The sequence below is a fragment of the Choloepus didactylus genome, chromosome 11, assembly GCF_015220235.1.
Source record: "Choloepus didactylus isolate mChoDid1 chromosome 11, mChoDid1.pri, whole genome shotgun sequence".
NCBI lineage: Eukaryota > Metazoa > Chordata > Mammalia > Pilosa > Megalonychidae > Choloepus > Choloepus didactylus.
The window spans coordinates 54,083,747-54,105,002 of NC_051317.1; the positions used below are offsets into that span (position 1 = coordinate 54,083,747).

Here is a 21,256-nt window from a genome sequence, read left to right on the forward strand (position 1 = left end):
AAAATCTGAGAATATTTTCCTTACACTTTCATAAGGCAAAGATCTTTCCCCCAATTCTATTCAACTTTAAAAAAGTCCCATTTCCTGTCTGATTATTGACATGCATGTCACCAAATGGCTGTAAATAAATACAACAAGATAGGCAAAAGCTGTAAAGTGGCATGCAATAGGCTCTAAGAGAAAGTTTCAGCAATACCCAAAGTGGCAACAAAGGTTTGGCCAGCGTTTGCAGTTCTTTCAGTCATCCTTGTCCTTTGCTCCGTGTTTAAGGAGAGTGAAGTCAATGTGGTTGAAGTTCCTCTTTTCGTCAATAGGTGCTTCTCTGTACCACTCGTCCACTTCCTCGTCTGTAAACAAATCCCCCATGATTGTCAGCAGCTCTCTCAGGTAATCCTACTGGATGGTGCCAGTTTCTTCTTCATCAAAGCAAACAAAAGCATTTCTGATGACATCTTCTGGGTCCGTTCCATTTCCGTTTTCACAAAACACTGTGAGAAATATGATAAAATGTTTGGGACTTGGAGCCACATTTATCATGGCATGCAGCTACTCATCAGTTGGATTTTTCCCCAGGGAGGCAAACGTGTCGGGCAGATCTTTCTTGTGGATAAAACCATCTCTGTTCTGACAGATCCTGTTGAAGGCCTCTTTGAACTTATGAATCTGTGACCGGTCAAACATGACACACACGTTGGATATTGCACATTAATGGCGCGTCTTACTGGTCTTGGTCTTTGCCCTTTTGCTTCACTGGGTGGTAGTTAAATCACCTCACAACCGGGAGAATCCGAGCGCTTCCACCGCTACCACCACCCTTACACCCCGAGAGCCACTAATACATCAACACTTCCGGCCTCTGTTCAGCAGTGTAACTATTTTAATGATAAAATGTTATACAGTTGTCTAGTGAAGAAAAATTCCTAAAATTAATTGTAAATTTAGTAATAGTTTAAAACTAAACTTAACATTTTGATTTTAAAATAAATATATGGGCTTTGGTCACATTAAGGGAAAATAATATTATAAGGATAAATATTTCTTAGAGTATAAATAAATTGCATTCCGCTTAAATCCCTGGGTATCCTATGCTTCCTTAAAAAAAAAAATGTTTGTAGAGCGTATATTTTCAAAGGACTTGGACAATTGTGGGTAAGACACTGCCATCACAGTCTGCGTAATATATTCTGAAGGAAAAATGTAGGTTTTCTGTTTAGATTTACTTTCTGTGTGCTATAAACAAAAGGGATTGTGTTCACTATATGAAATCACCTTGGGTTAATTAAGTTACAAGGAGACTAACTGAATAGCTTTGTTTGTTTGAGTTTTTGGCAATGGTTCTGTGAGCAAGTAAAATTGATTTTCTAGGGAGTTATTTTCATTCAGTATTACTAACTAGGGTCTGGCTCTCTGAGTATGAAAATAACATTTTAAAAATGGATTGTCTGTAAAGCATGAGGAAGAACATTTTAGAAGACCATAACATTTCCGACGAATAATGCTTCATGAGTAAAAAGTTTGATTTTTGGACTAAAGTATCTCTATGTTTTTAGTAAACTATTGAGCAAGCCAAGGATTCTTAATTCAAAGCACATTCAGCATTAACACAAGCTCAGTTTTTATTCACTTGTACTGTTTTTCAAAGTCGTACAAAGTATTTGTATAAGCTTTCCAATCACTTGCACAATACAAGAAACATTTATAAAAATGAATAGACCGAACCAATTTAACTCTCTTTTTATTAAAGCTAAATATGCTAACAGATTTAGTTGAGATCTCTATAGAATACTTGAGATCTTTTTAACACAATAAATTGCTATGTAAACTTAATCATAGTGACCAAAGGTGGTAGTTTGCTGAATGGCAGTGAAGTGTCTTAATTAAATTTCCAACATTCCCCAGAAAATTCCTGGAATATAATTTGCATAATTAGAGAGTATTCATATAGGCCATGAGATTAATGGTATCATTCTTTGGTGTGCCTCCACCTACATCCAGGAAGTATTAAAGTGGAAGAGAGTTTATATTAATGGAAACTTTTGGCCTCTTGAATATGGATGGGAGAGTAATCTTTTTTTACCTGCCTACAACACTCTGATCAGTATGTTAGATTTCTATGTTTGAATTTCCCATTCTGTGCCATCTGTTTTTGTAATGTGAATTAATTCACACAAATCAATTGAGGAAAAGCCTACAGTTCATGGTGAGCAGTGGTCTTCATCCTCCGACACATGTACCTTTGTCAACACAGGGAGACTTTCAAAAACCTCATCAGACATTGTTTTAATGGGATATTTTCCAAGATCCTTCAATTCTGCACAGAATTTTCCAGGTATGAGCTAATGGCACTCTTCAACAAGCTTCATGACTTTCTTACACATTTCAATTAACTGAAATTCCAATAAAATTTCCTTTTTTCAAAATTCTTAATATTTTAATGTGATCAATAGTGAACCATTAAAAAAGGTAATGCTATCTCACATCCGATATTTTATTCCTTAATGCCTTATTGGTACAGAAAATTAAAGAGTGTACAAATTATAAACAATTTAAATATAATATACCCCAATTATTTCTACTTTTAAATATGTATATAGACACAGAGAGACATAAATGTAGAGTTATATAGATAATTGCTTGAAAGTAATGTCAGGTGAACAATAAGAGGTTTTAGTATAAAAATATTTACTTGAAGAATTCTTTGGAGAAGTGAAATTGGAATCAAAATTCAAGAATTGAATTTGCTCTGTTATTAATGTCCATTTAATACACTTAATATAGTGATATAGAATGAAAACATTAAAAAAAGTGGAAATTGCATCTATTGCTGTTAAACACATTAATGATACAAATTTGAGATGTTGACGTGAAAATGTCATTAGGGGTTTCAAGAGGAACAAAAGGTAACTGATGGTCACTGATCCAGAGGCCATCTTGTTTGCCAACTTGCCTGCTCTCTGTCCTCTCCTCTGTTTATCACTTTAATCTAACGTCAAAAAATGTGATTTGTATCTCAGCTCCTGCTGTTATTTGGCTCCATAACAGGCAAACATGTTCATATTCAATTTTCAAGGCTTGACAGCTTACATTCTCCACTATCTGCATTCTCTAAGTTTATGATGGGTTAGGCAAGAGCTCTTATCCCAAGTCTCTGGCATTGACATACTAGGTTACTAATGACTCAGCTCTAACAGCCAAGTGGAAGAACCTGAAAAATGACCACTTGTTGGGTCATATGTGATTTACTTTGGAAGTTCCATTGCCCACCCTTGTATTACCACTCTTTCTCCAAAATTCTATACTTTGTAGTGTGGAAAGAATGTGAGAGTTGTTATTGAATATGTTCTGGATATTTGGCATTCAACAGAGAACATCAAAGATGATCACATTATTTGAATCCATGTAAAATTAAAATATCAAGAATAAAATAAATTTACATTAGGAACATATTAGGTACTTCAGGTACAAGGTAAACCAAAATTATTCTCTTAAAAAGTACTATTTGCTTTGGAGATAAAGGTGATAAATTATATTTTAAATATGTCTGGAAAGAATTTATACGGATGATTAGATAGGCCTTGAGTGAAAAAAAAAAGGATAGCTAACTTTTGTTGAACCTTTCTTATATGCCAAGTATTTTGTATTTTATTTGATTTTTAATTCACGGAGATAAATCATAGGTTATTGCTATTTTATCCCCATTTTATAGACGAGGATGCTCATCTTTAGGAAATTAAATAACTTATCCAAGGTCACATAGGAAATAAATGAAAGAGTTGAAAACAAAACTCAAATCAGTTGGGTTGCAGACCACGTTGCTACCATTTTCTGGAGATAGATTTTACCAGTGGAGTGAAATACATCAGCACTGGCAGGAAGACAAAGAATGTAACACGGTTTAACAGTCACCTAGTGGCCTTTAAAAATTATTAAATAGTTATTTTAGAAGTAAAATTATGTAAGAAAGAAGCTCTAAAGGTACATGTATGATCTACGATATGTTGAAAATTCCAGAAAATTGTTGATTTCTAAAAAGATAGTAATCTATTAGCTAACTCAGGATTAGATCATTTTCAACTAGAAAGTTGGAAGCCACTACTTGTAAACAACCTTCCACTGGTTGGCTAATATAGCCTCCCCTCTTTCTTGGATTACTCTTCTGTCCATACTTCTCAAAATTAATTTTTAAAACACTTTGTAATAAATTTGTAATGGAAGACAAACCAATAATGTCCCAACAGAAGATTTTAGTAGAAATGAAAATACGTAGTAAAATAAAAGACATGCTAAGAAACATTCAAATGATATGAAATGTGATACCAACTGGGAAGTGACTTTATTCTCACCTACTGAGTTCTTTCTCTTTCACTTCTTTTTTTTTATTACAGAACTTGCAAGTTTACAGAATAGTCATGCATAAAATACAAGACTCCCATATACCACCCCAATATCAAAATGTTGCACTGGTATGGCACATTTGTTACTATTGAAGAAAGCACATTTTTATAACTATTCTGTTAACTATAGTCCATGATTTAATTTAGTGGAGTTCCATTAATTGCTTTTCAAATGTTTATTCTCTTACATATAATCAACCCAATATTTCCTTTTGAACCACATTCCGATATATATCAGTGCTGCACAATACTGTGCTATCATCACCACATCCATTAGCAAACATTTACATCATTCCAAATAGGAATTTTGTACCTTTTAAGAATTAACTTCCCATTTCCTATCCTCATCCTGTCCCCTGGTAACCTATATTCTTGATTCTGACACTATGAGTTTGCTTATTCTAGTTATTTTATATCAGTGAGCTCATACAATATTTGTCCTTCTGTGTCTGGCTTATTTCACCCACCATAATGTCTTCAAGGTTCACCCATGCATTTGCAGGTATCAGAACATCACTCCTCTTTTATGGTTGAATGATATTCCATTATACATATATAACACATTTTGTTCATCCATTCATCTGTTCATGAACACTTGGCTTGTTTCAAACTTTTGACAATTGTGAATAATGCCACTATGAACAATAGTGTGCAAATATCTGTTTGTGTTTCTGCTTTCACTTCTTTCGGGTATATACCAGTAGTGGAATTGTTGGGTCATATAGTAATGCTATACTTAACTTTTCTTCCACAGTGGCTGCATGGTTTTACATTGCTATCAGCAATGAATGAGTGTTCCTATTTCTCTGTATCCATTCTAACACTTATAATTTCCTGTTTTAAAATTGTAATCATTCTAATGAATGTGAAATGGTATCTTATTGTGGTTTGGGTTTGCATTTCTGTGATGGCTACTGATGTTGAGCATCTTTTCATGTACTGTTTGTCCATTTGTGTATCTTCTTTGGAGAGATGTCTATTCAAGACTTTTTCCTATTTTTAAATTGGATTCTTTATCTTTTTGTTAAGTTGAAGGATTTCTTTATATATTCTGGATGTTAAATTTTTATCAGCTATGTGGTTTCCAAATATTTTACCCCATTGAGTAGGTTGTCCTTTTGCTGTCATGATAAAGTATTTTGAGGTGCAAAAGTTTTTTTTTAATATATATTTTTATTTTTTACTTTTATGACATATTGTTCTATTTTTTTCTTTTGTTGCTGTGCTTTGGTTATAAAGTCTAAGAAATCAGAGCCTAACACAAGGCACTGAGATTCTTCCCTATCCCTCCCCCCCACCATGAGCTTGATAGTTCTGCTCTTTATTTAGGTTTTTGATCCATTTTCAGTTGATTTTGGTATAAGGTGTGAGTTAAAGGTCCTCCTTCTTTCTTTTGCAAATGGTGATCTAGTTTTTCCAGCACCATTTGTTGAAGAGATTATTCTTTCCCAGTTGAGTAGACTTTGCCTTGTCAAAAATCAGTTGGACACACACATAAAGGTTGATTTCTGAGCTCTAAGTTTGACTCCATTGGCATTTATTATGTCTGTCCTTGTGCCAATGCCATGGTGTTTTAATTATTGTGGCTTTGTAATAAGTTTTAAGTTGAGGAAGTGTAGGTCCTCCAACTTCATTCTTGTTTTTCAAGATAGTTTTAGCTATTCAGGTCAGGTCCCTTATCCTTCCATATAAATTTTATGGTTGGCTTTTCCATTTCTGCAAAGAATGTTGTTGGAATTTTGATTGAGATTGCATTGACTCTAAAAGTCACTTTGGGTAGGATTGGCATCTTAATATTTAGTCTTCCAATGCATGAACAGGGAATTTCCTTCCACTTATTTGGGTATCTTTCATTTCTTTTATCAATGTTTTGTAGTTTTCTGTGTACAAGTCCTTTACATCTTTGGTTAGATTTATTCCTAGATATTTTGATTCTTTTAGTTACTATTGAAAGTGTAAAGTTTTTTCCTCATTTCTTCCTCTGATTGTTCATTGTTTGTGTATAGAAACACTACTGATTTTGAGGTGTTGCTCTTATACCCCACTACTTTGCTGTATTCATGCATTAGCTCTTGGAGCTTTGTTGTGGATTTTTCATGGCTTTCTTTATATAGGACCATGTTATTTGCAAATAGGAAAACTTTTAATTCTTCTTTTCCAATTTTGGTTGTCATTTATTTCTTTTCCTTGCCTAATTGCTGTGGCAAGAACTTCCAGTACAATGTTGAATAACAGTGGTGACTATGGAGTTAGATACCAAACAGTACAGTACAATAATACTGGCATTTATAATTACCCAATGGTTACCTAACTGGAGTTCTTTATTGCTTTATGTTACTTTGAACCACTGTCTAGAGTCCTTTTCTTTCAGTTGAAGCACTTCCTTTAGCACTGCTTGTAGGACAGGTCTAGTGGTGATGAACTCCTTCAGCTTTTATTTATCTGAGAATATCTTAATTATTCCCACATTTTTGAAAGAAAGTCTTACTGGACATAAGATTCTTGGTGGCAGTTGTTTCCTTTCAGCACTTCTACTGCCTTCTCGTCTCCATGGTTTCTGATGAGAAATCAGCACTCAATCTAATTGGGACTCCCTTGTACAAAGCATGTTACTTTTCTCTTGTAGATTTCAGAACTTTCTCCTTGAATTTTGCATTCAATAATATGATCAATATATGGCAGGGTGTATTTTTCTTCATGATTATCCTGTTTGGTGTTCTCTGGGATTCTTGGATATGCCTATTCACATCTTTTGTCATATTTCAGAAGTTCTCTGTCATTAGTTTTTTGAATATTTCTTCTGCCCCTTTCTCTCTTTCATTCTCCTTCTGGGACTCCCACAATGTGTATGTTTGTATACTTGATGGTGTCCCAGGGGTTTCTTAGGCTACTTAGACTTTTTATAATTCTTTTTTTTCTTTCTGCTTCTCAGCCTGATTCATTTCAATTGTCTTGTCTTCAAATTCACTTATTCCTTTTTTGCCACCTCCAATCTGCTTTAGAAGCTCTTCTGGGAATTTTTCATTACTGTTATTGTGGTCTTCAACTCCAGTGGTACTGTTTGGTTCCTTTATAAAATTTTTATCTCTTTAATAAGATTCTCTTTTTGCTCATTCATTGCTTTCCTGATATCTTCTAATTTTTCCTACATGTTTTCCTTCATTACCTTGAGCATTTTTTTAAATTCATTTTATTGAGATATATTCACATACCATGTAGTCGTACAAAACAAATCGTACATTTGATTGTTCACAGTACTATTACATAGTTGTGCATTCATCACCAAAATCAATCCCTGACACCTTCATTACCACACACACACACATAACAACAATAATAATTAAAGTGAAAAAGAACAATTAAAGTAAAAAAGAACACTGGGTGCCTTCATCTGTTTCTTTGCTTATTTTCCTCCTTCCCCCAGTTTTCTACTCATCCATCCGTAATCTAGACAAAGGGGAGTGTGGTCCTTATGGCTTTCCCAATCGCATTGTCACCCCTCATAAGCTACATTTTTATACAACCGTCTTCAGGATTCATGGGTTCTGGGTTGTAGTTTGATAGTTTCAGGTATCTACCACCAGCTACCCCAATTCATTAGAACCTAAAAAGGGTTGTCTGTATTGTGCATAACAGTGCCCACCAGAGTGACCTCTCGGCTCCTTTTGGAATCATCTTGAGCATTCTTAAGATCTTTTTCCAAAAACATCTTGGTTCAGAATGTCCATATTCTGGTCTTCTTTGCTAGTGATTTCTGGATTTTTATCTTCTAACTTTGAATGGGCCATTTCCTGTTTCTTTGTTTGTCTTGTACTCTTTTGTTGCATACTTTATATTTTAGTATTTTAAAATGTTAAATCTGGAATTTATTCCCTGAGATGTCTGTGTCTTGATTTTGTAACTGGCTTGTGATAAGACAGATATTTTCTTGGGCTTCTGTTCTCCTATCAAGAAGATCTGCTCAAGTGAATACAGAGTGTAGGGTCCTCCTTGTCTTTTCTGGGATAGTGTCGTGTACTGGGATTGTGCTTATAAGTTGTTTTGGGCTTCCCTTCTTTATAAGGGTTTGGTTGCCTCCTCTGTTTTCGAGGAAAGAGACCTCCCTCTCCCAGGTGTTTAAAGTAGGCAAGCTTTTGCCTAAGGCTGTCTGCCTCTGTAATTTCTTACAGTTTTTCATTGTCTCAAACTCTTTTCACCTGGAGGACAAAATCTGGATTGGGGCACCCTGTAGAGTTATTTCCCAAGTCAGTATTTTCCAGCCAAAACAGGTCCAGGGACCTAGATAGGGGCATGGACCAATTGCATACCTCCTTGGGGTTTGGCAAGGGCAGCAGGAATTTCTTCCATGTCTCCCCAAAGCTGAGCTTTCTTGACTTGCCAGGCAAAACACAACCTTTGAACATGTCCACCACAGCCTTGAGGAAGCATAGCATCTTTAAGTCTCTTCCACTGCCACCTTTGTGCAGTGTAAGTTGGGAGAATGACTGCTCTCAGAGCTGGGTGCCCTGGGATCCAAAGTTGCTCATCAACAGCCGTGATCAGTAACTGGTCATGCCCACACCTGGCCTTGGGAAAGATGATTTTTGTATCCTTTTCGGTTACCAGTGAGCTAGCCAGGGTTAGTCCCCACAGAGACCTGCCATGAGAATGGAGGTTAGGTGCCAGTAGCCATGTGTGAGGAGAACAATTTATTGGTCTGTACTATAATTTACCAGCCTCTTCCCTGGATGCTGTTCAGTATTCTACTGCCTCTGGAGTTTCAAAATAGCTGTTCCAGACAGCTCCTGCCTGTTTAATAATTGTTCCAGTGGAAGGACTGAATGTGGGAGCTTCCTACTCCACCGTCTTCCTACAATCACCCACCTATTGATTTCTTACTCAGTGAGTGATTTACACAATGTGAATCTCATGAACTGAACCCCCAAATCACATCCAAAATGCAGAAAAAAAAGGTAGCTTCCTTGGTCCCATCAAATTCAGGAGATGCACTTACATTTTAACAAAGTAAGGCTGAGGCAGGACATTCTTGGCTAGAAAGTGGTTTGAGAGTTGAGCAAATCTCAGGAGTCAGCTTGTTGCAGAGATACACAGGAACTTGATTTATATATACATAAAAATACTGATAATATAACATTTGTGCAGCCATTGGGAGGCTTGTACTATAAGAATCTGAGAGTTTGTACCTGAGAATTTAGTTTCATATACAGGTTACTCCTTGTAAACTAAGAGGAATCTTCTAGTTGACACTGCTGTCACCAAAAAGGATAAGAAATTACATAAAAAAGAATGCTTCCTTGAGAAGAAAGGAATACAAACATTAATATATGATTTACCTATTATGTTTGCATATTTTATTTAAGATTCTTGAAAACCTATTTTTTTAATCTTCTCTTTTGTTTGTATTTTGTATGGTTTTTTCTGGACACCTTTATATACCTGTGTTTATCTTACCAGCTGCTTCCTCAGTTATGCATATGGTGATGTAGACTTCTTATGACTTAGGAAATTTGTGGTGCACAATGGCAATTACTGTGTTTTTCAAGGTACTATCGCCACCACAAGACCTAGTGAGGAAGTCCCTGGGAAAGCTCAATCAATAATAGGCCAGAGAGTTATCTGTAGGGGAAGGAGAGAGATGACCCACTGAAGGAGTTTTTGATGTAAGATGGGTATTAAACCAAAAATACCTGGCTATTTAAACCCATGGTAAATATATGAAAAATATATATGGATAACAATGAGAAGGGGCTCAATATTGTACAATATAAAAAAAATCAAATAAATAGGAAAGTAGGCATTAATATAAAAATTGAGGATCAAAAGGCATAACACTTACAGACACTGAATAGCAACATGGCAAAAGAAACTCTTGCATTATCAGTAGTTATTTGAATGTAAAAAGTTGAACTCTATAGTCAAAGGCAAACATTGGCAGAATGGGAAAAAAAAACATGACCCAACTATGTATTGCTTTCAAGAGACTCACCTTAAATTCAAAGACACTAGTAGCCTGAAAATGACAGGATGGAAAAAACAAATCATGCAAATAGTAAACAAAAGAGAACTGGGGTAGCTATACTAAATCAGACTTTAAATTGACTGTAGGACAAAATTATTCTGAGTGACAAAAATGTCACTATATACTGATAAATACGTCAATTGAATAAAAATCTATAACAATTATAAAGTATACGATGAACATTGAAGACGTCATGCTGAGTGAAATAAGCCAGACACAAAAGGACAAATATTGTATGATCTTACTAATATTGAATTATTAGAATAAGCAAATGCATAGAGTCAGAATCTAGAATATAGTTTACCAGGGGATGCAGTGAGGGTAGGGAATAGAGAGTTAAGGCTTAAAATGTACAGAGTTTCTATTTGGAACAATGGAAAATTTTAATAATGGATGCTGGGGAATGTAATTAGCAGCACTGAATTATATATTTGAATGTGGTTAAAGGGAAATTTTTCATTTGTATATATGTTATAATTTTTTTTAAGAAGTTCATGGAACTGCACAACACAATGAACCCTGAGTTAAACCATGGACTGTAATTAATATTACTATTATAAAAAGTACTTTTATCAATTGTAACAAATGTAACACACAAATGCAAATTGTTAATCATATGGGAAACTTGTATTTTGTGCATGATTTTTCTGGAAACCCACAACTTCTTTAATAAAAAATAATCATGGTTATCAGCATTTACTACCAAAAACTTTATTGCATAATTTGGGGGAACATAAAAGTCTCAAGAAGATGAGCCACATTCAGGATTGCAACAGGATGTTTATTGATGGGATGAGTATTTTGTTTTCATCCAAACCTGATACACTTGAGAGCAAAGGAAGATGCTAAAATAATGATAAAGTCTTAATTTATTTATAAATTAACTTAATTTACTATGCCTAAAACAAGACTATCCTGGGAAACTTGGGTCATTTTTTTCCACTCAGATTGAAAGGTATGATCTTCCAGAGTGAAAGTCCCTCTCAAGTTCTGACATATTCTCTTAGGACACCCAGGATTGAACAGTTTGCAAGGATAGACATGCAGACTACTACATCACCCATTTCTGCGCTAAACTACCCACACTTTAATACTTTAAATGCAGAGAAGATCAAACACATCCTGTTGAATTGAAGGTGCCACCACCATCTATTTTTGTTCTCAAGAGTATCCCAGGTCAGTAAGCACATGAGGAGCTTAACAATTCTCCAGCAGATATAGGAGCTTAAATAAACACTGGTACTAAGAGCTCAGCTTGAAATTTTTTTTGCTCAATTTTTAACAACAATAATTAAATTTAATCAAATCAAAATACTTTCTAGTTTATATCATAAATACAATTTATAGTAGTAGACACATTGGGCTTTCCCTACTTACTATGCAAATGATTTTGTAAATTCTCACATACAGTGATAGCAACATACGGCATTTGAAAAATTATACGGAGCTTCAAATTTTCTTGTTTATGTAAGTCCAAAGACAACATTTGTTACTCCTGTTATTGTTCTGTTTTGCTTGTTTTTAAAAGTTTTTAATCAAAAATATGACCAGTGTGAATACTCTTATAGCACTGATATAAATATTGTTACAACACAGTCTTTGCATCCTTATTTATTTTCTTAAATTACAACCCTAGGAGGAAGTTTATTGGCTAAAAGGTTTTAGGCATTTGCAAGAGTTTTGATACCTTCAACGAATGACATGGGTAAATTTTATCATGGAGTTTATTTTTAAATTATGTGCAGCTATTCTTTATTTAATATTCAATGATTTTAATATTTTAACAGAGTCATGTGACCATCACAACAACCTGAAGACATTTTCATCATCTCAAAGAAGAAACACTTAATCTTCATTCTCCCCCCTGCTCTTAGCTACTATAAATGTTTCTCTTTCTAAGGATTTGTCTTTTCTGGATATTTCATGTAAATGGTCTTGTTATTCTTAAACCCACTTTTCCTAACATTTGTTATTGTCCAAAGATTATTTCAACAGAATCCAAACAAAATTACTGCACTAAATCAAATCAGCACCATTTTACCATTCTGCAATTACACGCATAGAAGAAAAATTATCCTATTTTTTATACTTTACAAGGAGAGCTAGGCAAATATAATTGCTATCAAAATAAAATTACAGTCAGTAAGACATGCTATTGTAACAATGAAAAGGAACAATTTGAGTGTGTTTACTACACTTTATTTAAAACTCCCTAAAGAACAGCTATTGTTTCCTTTCATAATCCTTCCCTGCTCACTCACATGCCTCCCGTGTAGGTCCCCTAACACTTTAATTCAGAACTAAAGATTTCATGCTAAACCCTTTACTTAACACAGTAGGAAAGAATTAACTTATACATTTCAATGATATACAGTCCTTAATTCTACTTTTCCCTAGTTTAAGCTGCTTTTCCTAAATATTGCACAAGCCTGTGGTAATTTGATTTCATGTTTTCACTTAAATTATATACATTAGTACCACTGAAATTAATCTCAATACAGCATTTAAAAATAATTAGAAGATAAGCAGACTGGGAATAGCTTAAATTAAACACATACCAAAATTCTATGGCTTCCTAAGAAAGAAGAGTCTTTAGAAATAATTACATTTTAGGGAGAAAAAAAGCTATTGCAACACTGGGTTATAAATTATGCTACATATGAAAGGAAAGCTAAAATGACTATCCAGAAAAAACATGTTCAATTCTTATATTTAAACTTTGAATTTAGTGTTAGAGAATTCTTCTGATGTTCTATAACTTTGGGAGCCCTTTATAGATTTTATGTTCCCCTTCCTGGGATAATACACATAGCTGTGTCTAGTTACCTTTTAATGATTAAAGTCTGTGTGCTGCAGTTAAAGTAAATTGACCAGGTCAAGGAATTGACTTCTCGTCCAGGCTCTCATCAGATGATGTTACCTAATCTGTCCCAAACTCAGTTTCATCTTCTGTATTATTAGGTCTGTATACCATTTCAGCATTTCCCAAACACTGATGCATTTTATACCTAGTTTAGCATGAAAATATTAGTCAGATAATCTCTACATTCCTTTTGAGTTTATTTTTTGTGCTTTTTAAATAAAACTCAGAATGTGCTGGAAATGTACAATCTTAGAACAACTTCCTGTCATATTCCACTGTGAAGCGTAATCTTGTCACCTTGACTAGGCTATAGTATCCAATTATTTAATCAAACACTAATCTAGATGTTGCTGAGGAGGGATTTTATAGACTTAGTCAATATCTACAGTCAGTTGACTTGAATTAAAGGAGATTATCCCTGAAAATATGGGAGGATTTAAGAGAAAAAACTGAGCTTTTCCAGAGAAAAAGAAATTCTACCTCAAGACTACAACATTAGCTCTTAAATTTGCAGCTTGCCAATCTGCCCTATGGATTTCAGACTTGCCAGCCCCGTTCCCTTCAATTGCATCAGACAATTCCATAAAATAAATAACTTTTAAATCTCTTTAAATACATCAAGAAATAAAGTAATAGCCTATTGCTTCTGTTTCTTGAGAGCCCTGACTGGTACAACCACCAATGAAATATTCATTTTTTCAGCAAAATTTCAGGATTAATATATTTCTTCCAATATTATTCACATGCAAAAGACACCATGTTCCTTTTTGAGTAGTGTCAAAAAACAATTAAGGCTGAAAATTGTTTTGACTACATTTTAGATTTATGGGTTAACTATGTAATTTATTGTCCAAACCAGAGCTCTTTTGAGAATGAAATGTGGTGCTAATAAAACTTACATTAGGAAAATAGTAATAAAATGAGAATGTCCTGGGCAAAGTGAGACATATGCTGCAGTTAGATAGGGAGACAAGAACACAAAATATCCTTAAAGGAGCTTAATGTTTGTTTATTAGATACCTCAATAAATAAATCAAACATACTGATTCCAATTTTTATTGATCACTTCTCACGAATAAGTGTTTTTATCTGGATGCAGTATGTTCTTTTCTGTTTGTCATTCAGTCTAGTTCTACAAATCACTTGCTTCTGGTCTTCAATGTAAATATAACGAGTCCAGAAAATATCAGGGCAACATTTTAGTTCTCCCTCCTCCAGCGTAAAGATGTCGGTCCTCTGTCTGGGATGCTCCATACTCTCCACTCACACAAATTCATTTATGAATTTATATATCCAACAATTTGTAAAATATCACTAGCCTGCTACAGGCAAAATCCCCCACGCTGGGATTGTGGTAGATATCAAGGTAGGTGCATCACAAGCGTGATGACTAATTTGATGTTTTAAGTTGACTAGGTTATGGTATCCAGTCTTTGGTCAAACACTGGTTTGCTTGTTCTGGGAGGACATTTTTCTAGATAGGGAATTTGCATCTACAATCATTTAACTGAATCTAAAATCAACAAAGGAGATTGCCCTCAGCAGCGTGGAGAGACTCCTTACTCCATCAGTTGGGAGTCCTAAAAGTCCGAACTAAGATTGCAGTGGTGAGAAGAGTCTCTGCCTCAACTTCAGTGTTGACTGTTGCCTGAGTTTCCAGCCAGCCAGCCAGTGTCCCATAGCAAATTCAGACTAAATACTTCAGCATCAACTTTACTGGAGTTTCCAGGTTGCAGCCTGTCTCACAGAGTTTGGTCTTCTCAGCCCCATGATCATGTGAGCCAATTCTTATGATAAATCTCCATATATTTCTGTTTCTCTAGAAAACCCTGCCTTCACAAGCTTACATCCATAGAATGTGTGTCATCTCTGCATTAACATATCAGATTTCTTTTAACAACCTTCTGCTATTAAGTTTGGTTACCTGTCAAAGGGGGATGAGTTTCACTGCAAGCATAGTTTTGAAGATTATAATTCTATGCAATATGTATAAAAATCTTATAAAATATGGCCAGACTACTGTGACCATTTTATGTAAATATTTATATAATTCACTATACTATACACATATATATTAATTTATTTTAAAATTTAAATATTACTTATTTGTCCATTATATGTACAATTATTTTCATTGAGTCTCCCTTTCTAAAAATCTCCATTGTTATTATGCATATAGGCTCCAGTGTTTTCTCTCAAAATTGCCAGGACTTACCTTGTAGAATATGTACCATAGAGAGTACCTAAGAGTCTCCAACAGTCTGGATGTAATACTAGTGCTTGCATACTGTAATGTTCCCCATCTGTAAGCCCATTTCCATTTTTCTACTATTAAATTTTGACTTAAAACATTTTGTTAAAAAAAATGGTGAAAGATCACAGTATGCTCTGTATAATGTAGGCCTGGCAGTGAATGATCCATGTAATGCATTTGATCCATATAACGCAAGCCAAAGGGTTTTTTCCACCCATCATCAAATTATCCATGTTTATTGTAACATTTGCTGATACTATTTAATATTGGAGTTTAAGAGGAAAAAACATGCATTTTTAGAGCAGTGAGACTATTTCGGATACCACAGGTGTATATATGACATTATGCATTTGTCAAAAGCTATAGAACTGTATACACAAAGAGTAAACTTTTATGTAAACTATGGATTTTACTTACTAATAGTGTGTCAGTATTGGTTCAGCAATTGTAACAAATGTACTATACTAATGAAAGATGTTAATAATTAGGGAAACTATGCCTGTGTGTGTGTGGTAGGGTGAGACGGAGGTGGTAGTGGTTACAGGAACTCTCTGTACTTCCTGTGAAATTCTTCTCTAAATGTAAAACATAAATCTAAAACATTTTTAAAATAAAGTTTATTATTTAAAGAGTTATAAAGAAATGGAATGTTTGAAACAAGGCCAAAGTTGTTGGGAAAGTCAATAGCTTCAACATTTGAGTAATGAGCACAGGATGTTTTATAGAAAAAACAAAGCATGATACACTTTTAGCAATTGCTTGATCTATGATATATATATATGCATATATATTCATACTATTTTTTACTATTTATTTAGCAACTATAGGAAGGATAATTGCTTGTTTTCTGCATATTTGCTAGCATAGTAATGGCTGGGGGTGGGAGTGAAGAAGGAATTATGTCACATATCAAGAAGAATATGCCCTAGATTTTGAATTCATGATATTATGTTTTAAGTTGTGATATTATGAAAATATATTATATTATGCATATATGATAACATTTCAAAGTGGAAACAAAAGTTAAAGCAAACACTATGAATTAACTAAATAACTCAGGATAAACACTGAAAATACACTAGCCTAATTAATGGGTGAATTAGGGAATAACCTTGCCTCCTAACAAAGAGATACTGATTTATGTATCTCAACTATCTTCACATTTGTAAAACTCCAGCGCAATTATTAAAGCCCAATCTTTAAATTAATTATCTTAAAAATATTGTATTTTAATTATATCTATATGTTGGTTCAAAATATTACTTTCAATTTTTATATTATTGAAGTCATGTATGAAAATTATTTTATTCACAGAAAATTATTTATTTGAAGGAAACCGAGAAAATGTTCACTGGAGTACACGTAATGGACGAAGCCAGATTATTGCTCTTGGGAATTAATCTTTGCATTCTCAATCTTAATGACATGTTGTCAGCCTAGTAACAAAGGAGTGGCTCTCATACAATATGACTCATTCATACATTTCAAAACGTAGAGCTAAGTGGTAATGCATAAAGCATTGTCTTTCATTGCTACATATGCTGGTCATTAAAAGATACAAAGGGGCTAATTAAGAAGGACTATGGTTAATAATATTTCCTGGGATCTTGGAGGAATTAGGAAACCTAACTTCTTCAAAATAAATACAAAGTAACTTTAATCATAACTTCAAAAAATTATATTGTACCAAAATAGTTTATTACCATCTCCAATTATTTTAAAAACCTGTCCATAGATAGCTGTTGCTTATTATCATATACCAGCTCACACTGTGCCCATTTGATACTTAAGAAACTGAACCATAAGATGGGTCAAAAGAAGATGCTGAAATGGAAATAATGTAAAATTAAACTATTTATAATAATGTGATTTAAAAGTGCTATAATATTTAGTAGTAAAGACTGGACAGGATTTTTGGTAAGACTAACGCACAAATTTTTCCTAGCCCAAAGTACTAGAGATTTTTTGGTGAGTTTGTGCTTACATTTATTGCCTGAAGGAATTTTCTTTATTTGACAATGCATTTGGATAAGAAAAGGACAATCCAATGAAATACGTATTTCCTGGCTGCCTTTTTGTTTCAGTGTTTGAGGAACATAAATTTCTGAGTCTATCCTGTCAGTTCCTTCTTTAATCTGTAGTCAAAAACTGTAAGGCTTACTGTGTGTATTGTTTTTTCTAATTTCTGCCAAAAATATTTTCTAATACTCCCTGGTCATATGTTTAACAGCCACTCAAAACTAAAATAATTTTATTACCACATAATGTTTATTGTTACAGTATCTTGAGTGTCTTCAGCTAGAAAGAAGAAGAAAACACAGCTGTTCTTAAAGAACTTACAATCTCAAAGGAAACCAGACAAGCAATCACGTAACAAAACATTGTGAGGTTTGTAACAATAAAGGTAGCACAGAGAGAAGAAAATAAGTTTGCCTGTAGTAAATGATATTGCTTGAATAGCAGATAAACCTCAATCTGGAAGAAATATATTTAAATCTTATAAGGCCAATAACATATTATGATCCAGAAATTAAAATTACTACATAACACTGAGGAAAATAGAAATAAATCAGCATACAAGTGAACATTTATGACTAGGTAATCCACAGAAGAGAATATCTGAAATTGCAATAAACATATGAAGAAATAAACTGCACTTGTAAACAAAGAATTACAAATTAAAATAAGGAAATAAATCAAATTTATCTGATTGGCATAAACAATCATTTAAAACCCCCAAATTGTTGACAACAGTAAATGTTGCTCTAGTAATACTAACCTTGATAGTAATGGGGAGCAAAGTGACCTCTCTTTTTTTATTTTTTCCAAAATTTAAAAATTTAAAAATTTTTTAATGATTTTTTAATTGTAGAATTTAACATATATACCTAGAAGTGATAACTTCCCAAGTTCATTTTAACAAGTAGTTAGCAAATTTCAAAGAATGTTATGGGTTACAGTTCCACAGTTTCAGTTATTTCTTTATTGTGAAATATAATATATATGCAAAAAGGTAACATCTTTCAAAGTATGATTTGACAAGTAGTTATATAGGAAATTTCCAAAAATGTTATGAGTTATAGTACCGTAGTTTCGATTATTTCCTTATTGTGGAATATATACACCAAAAGGTGATAACTTTCAAATTACAATTTAACAAGTAGTATAGAACAAATTTCAAAGGATTCTATAGGTTACAGTTCAACCATTTCTATTCTTTCCTTCTAGCTATTCTAATACCCTAGCAACTAAGGAAAAGAAAATTTTATAGCGATTCAGTATTCGTAATCCTTTGTTAAATACCATCTAGTCTGTTGCTACCTCTTCCTCTGGTCTAATCAATCCCCTCATCTTCAGGGATGTCTAGGCAGTGAACACCCTAACATGTTCATGTTGAAAAGGGATGTTAACTTTATGGGAAAAGGAGACACATCCAGTTGATATTCTTTTTTTTTTTAATTCATTTTTATTGAGATATAGTCACATACCATGCAGTCATACAAAACAAAGCATACATTCAATTGGTTACAGTACCATTATATAGTTGTGCATTCATAATCAAAATTAATTTTTGATATTTTCATTACCACACACACAAAACAATAAGAATAAAAAGTAAAGGAAAAAAGAACAATTAAAGCAAAAAAAGAACATTGGGTGCCTTTTTTTTTCTTCCCCCATTTTTCTACTCATCCATCCATAAACTAGACATAGGGGAGTATGGTCCATATGGCTTTCCCAATCACATTGTCACCCCTCATAAGCTACATTTTTATACAATCATCTTCAAGATTTGTGGGTTCTGGGTTGCAGTTTGATAGTTTCAGGTATTTACTGATAGCTATTCCAACTCATTGGAACCTGAAAAGGGTTGTCTATATTGTATGTTAAGAGTGCCCACCAGAGTGACCTCTTGGCTCCTTTTGGAATCTCTCTGCCACTGAAGCTTATTTCATTTCTTTTCACATCCCCCTTTTGGTAAAGAAGATGTTCTCCATCCCACGATGCTAGGTCTAGATTCCTCCCTGGAGTCATATTCCACATTGCAAGGGAGATTCACTCCTCTGGGTGTCAGATCCCACATAGGGGGGGAGGGCAGTGATTTCACCCACCAAGTTGGCTTAGCTAGAGAGAGAAGGCCACATCTGAGCAACAAAGAGGCATTCGGGAGGAGGCTCTTAGGCACAATTATAGGCAGGCCTAGCCTCTCCTTTGCAGCAACAGTCTTCCTAAGGACACGTCCCGTGGTGGAGGGCTCAGCCCATCAAACCACCAGTCCCCTATGTCTGTGAGCAAATCAACAACCATTGAGGTGGGGAAGCCCAACAGCCCTGAATTCTCCACCAGCTCCTCAAGGGGGCTCTGCATATTTTTTCATTGTTTTTATTTTTTTTTTAATTAATTCTTTCTTTTAAAGCTACTATATAAAAAAAAAGAAAAAATACAATAAAGAAACATTTCAAACAAACCATAACAAGGGAGTAAGAAAAAGACAACTAATCTAAGATAACTACTTTACTTCCAACATGTTCCTACTCTACCCCAAGAAAATAACCTAACATAGCAACATGTTTGTGAACTTGTTCCTACCATACCCATCAGAAATTAACAAACCATAGTCATTCCTGGGTATTCCCAGAACATTAAATTTACCCATGATAGCTTATCTGTTCTTATTGGGTTATCACTCCTCATTCCTTAACTGCTCACTATCGCTAGTTCCCCTACATTCTACATTATAAACCACTTGTTTTACAGTTCTCAAAGTTCACATTAGTGGTAGCATATAATATTTCTTTTTGTGCCTGGCTTATTTTGCTCAGCATTATGTCTTCAAGGTTCATCCATGTTGTCATTTGTTCCACATCGTTCCTACTTATAGCTGCATAGTATTCCATCATGTGTATATACCACATTTTATTAATCCACTCATCTGTTGAAGGACATTTGGGTTGTTTCCATCTCTTGGCAACCGTGAATAATGCTGCTATGAACATTGGCATGCAGATATTTGTTCATTTCACTGCTTTCAGATCTTCTGGGTATATAATGAGACATACAATTGATGGATCGAAGGGTAACTCTGTATCTAGTTTTCTAAGGAAGTGCCAGACTGACTTCCAGAGTGGCTGAACCATTATACAGTCCCACCAACAATGAATAAGAGTTCCAATTTCTTCACATCCTCTCCAGCATTTGTAGTTTCCTTTCTGTTTAACGGCAGTCATTCTAATTGGCGTGAGAGGGTATCTCATTGTGGTCTTAATTTGCATCTCTCTAATAGCTAGTGAAGCTGAACATTTTTTCATGTGTTTCTTGGCCATTTGTATTTCCTCTTCAGAGAACTGTCTTTTCATATCTTTTGCCCATTTTATAATTGGGGTGTCTGTACTATTGTCATTCAGTTGGAGGATTTCTTTATATATGCAAGATATCAGTCTTCTGTCACAAACATGGTTTCCAAAAAATTTTTCCCATTGAATTGGCTGCCTCTTCACCTTTTTGACAAATTTCTTTGAAGTACAGAAACTTCTAAGCTTGAGGAGTTTACATTTATCTATTTTTTCTTTTGTTGCTTGTGCTTTGGGTGTAAAGTCTAGGAAGTGGCCTCCTAATACAAGGTCTTGAAGATGCTTCCCTACATTATCTTCTAGGAGTTTTATGGTACTGTCTTTTATATTGAGATCTTTGATCCACTTTGAGTTAATTTTTGCATAGGGTGGGAG

At 34.2% G+C, this 21,256-nt stretch overlaps 1 pseudogene; it reads right to left on the minus strand.

Moving 5' to 3' along the window:
• Positions 1–237: 237 nt before the first annotated feature.
• On the minus strand, positions 238–14,530 carry LOC119506019 (annotated as a pseudogene).
• Positions 14,531–21,256: the final 6,726 nt, after the last annotated feature.